The 2,500-nt window shown below is 34.6% G+C and overlaps 1 protein-coding gene across 1 annotated transcript in view; it reads right to left on the bottom strand.

Moving 5' to 3' along the window:
• Nucleotides 1-1,464: 1,464 nt before the first annotated feature.
• Nucleotides 1,465-2,500, bottom strand: part of 5-HT2A (5-hydroxytryptamine receptor 2A) — a 28,893-nt gene continuing 27,857 nt past the window's right edge. The window contains exon 4 of the mRNA XM_070119477.1: nt 1,465-2,500. This exon is cut by the window's right edge and continues 1,115 nt beyond it. The gene's annotated coding sequence lies outside the window, so the exon portion shown is untranslated.

Raw genomic sequence — 2,500 nt, 5'->3', positions numbered from 1 at the left:
TTGCTTCCTCTTTCTCTTTCCCTCTTCATCGGAAAATAAGAAGCTAATAAGAGGAAAATGATAAAAATTGAGAAAATAATAATAATGTCAAGCGGTAAAAGGGTTAAGGAATTCCATGATCTACCTTCATTTATTTACATTATTGTCCTATTTGTTTATCTCTCTGTGTTTGGTCTTTGTTTATTATTTTTCGCTTTATTATTTGTAATTAGCTCAGTCGACTATACCACGTACATATAATTCTCATTAATTAAAGTCCTCAACAAATCACCTGTTGTGTATTTTTATTTTATTCTCTTAAAACAGTTTTTTTAGACTAATAAATTCTGACAATTTTTTTTTTTTTTTAAGTTAAAGTTTTCCTTGATTTGATTTTAGATCCAAAATATGTAGCGTGATCGACAGGACTTTTAATTCGCAATATGAAATGATTATCTTGCTCAAAAAAATGGAAAAATATGTATTTTATCGCGTTTTATGTGTTGATAAAAAGTGTGATGCTAGTAAGTATAATACATATCTATTGGGAAGACAGTCAAGAAGGCTCAACTCCCCGATCACATTACATGTAAACTGAGCCTTATTGAGGTCTCTTCTAGAGTTCTCAATCACGAATATTCTTTCCGACTTCTAGAACAAAGTCTCAAAGGTAATAGTGCTTTCTAAGAGGTACGAAGTAGCACTTATGACAATCTGAATATTGTATACCAACCAGGATTTTTTAATTATTATTATTATTATCTCTCTTCTAAGTAAGTGCAAGTCAAAGTTCCCCCAGAACTTAAAAAAGATAAAAAAAAAGATAAAATTTGACTTCCGTGTCTACTCTGATACACACAGTATACCTCGCCACAGTCTACAGACATAAAAGGTATTCTACACTTAAGCCTTACTGTAAAGTCCAATAGACTCTGTACCGATGTCTTGAAGGAGCTTCCATAACCTAATTGAGTTATTCCTCGTAGACCGAGACGCTGCAATTTTCCTTGTCTATCAAAAGGTGTTCTACCAAATATGGAAAGTTCTTCAGACACGTGTATCTCGTCCTTCAAATCACCCTTGATCACAATAGATAAAGTTCTACAATATACATTACATGTCTGAATATATATATATATATCTATATACATGTTATCATTATAAATATAGTTTTATCTTAATTACATATACATTTTATTCTCGTGAGTACATTGCACAAAAATTAAGCTGTACATAACTACTGTTGGGGATTACATAATGATATGGCAAAGGGCAATTGCTAACGTATTTTTCCAACAATACGAATCTTTGACTCAAGCTTCACACAAATATTCGCAGCTCTCTCGTAAAGGCGCGTGTCAATAGTATAACGTAGATACCAGTTTCTTTCGTCGTACCAGAAGCTTAGGAAATAAGTAGAGAATATACTATTGAATTGAGTCAGTGTTTTGGGACTAGAGAAAAAAATAGGGGAAAATGAATGAAAAAAAAGAATAGAATCGAGATGTTCCCTAAACTTTTTTTTTTTTTTTTTTCGTATTCGTCCCGATGGGTCTCAGTCCTGCGTTTCGATCTTCTTCGTCAAGTATGCAAATGAAGAGGAGTTCCTCATTAATGGGGGGAGGGGGGGGGAGGAGGGCATTTTGCTGCTCATCCGTCCCCCTCGGGAGCTGCACCTCATTCCTCTTTTTTCTCTCCTTTTTTTCTCTCTTTTATGCTGTTCATTACGCCTCCGTTGTCAACACGTCGCGACCTGTTTTGGACACGTGACGAGACGACGAAGGGAAGTTTATTCGCTAATTTCTCTTGATTCGGTAGGGAATGATATGTCAATTTTCCATTCACTTTTACGATGAGCTTCGTATTTTCTTCAATTAAATAAACCCAAGTTCAAGCACTGTACTTAATTCAAAGTTGCTGCACTTCCCTGAGGAACCTTTACAGTATTTGGAACTGTAGTGACAATAACAGCTTTAATTACCTTACATCGATTTGCCTGACAATTCCTAACAGTTCGGAATAAACTCATTATCTCAACTGATTCTGTTACAATCATTTATCCGACGAGTATTTTTTTTTTTTTATTTATATCAACAAACGATAGAAGTTAAGAAACTTTCTCCAGGCAAATTCATAGCCATTCGACTGTCTGTTTTTGAGATCATGTTTGTAACACCGTTTTAATAGCTACAGATATAAGAACACACAGACAAGGGCGATGAGATTCAAGTACAAGACTGTTGCAAGAAATCATTGGTTCACGTGAATAAATAAACGATTAATCAGAACGTTATACCACGAAGGGGTTAATAAATATGTCTTGTATAACAAAGGAAGCATACATACATACGTCGGTTGCTGGAAACCTTGAAGCACATACGAGTAGTTCATTCATAGAGTGGGTGTATGCGTTCCTCCAGCCAGTTTTAACTATTTCCTTCTATTGACAATGGAAGATCAATATTTATTTTGACCACTTGTGCGTGTACGTTAATGTGAAAGGCAATCATGATTTACTGTT

The sequence above is a fragment of the Penaeus vannamei genome, unplaced genomic scaffold, assembly GCF_042767895.1.
Source record: "Penaeus vannamei isolate JL-2024 unplaced genomic scaffold, ASM4276789v1 unanchor265, whole genome shotgun sequence".
Classification (NCBI taxonomy): domain Eukaryota; kingdom Metazoa; phylum Arthropoda; class Malacostraca; order Decapoda; family Penaeidae; genus Penaeus; species Penaeus vannamei.
This window is presented reverse-complemented; position numbering and strand designations above follow the sequence as displayed.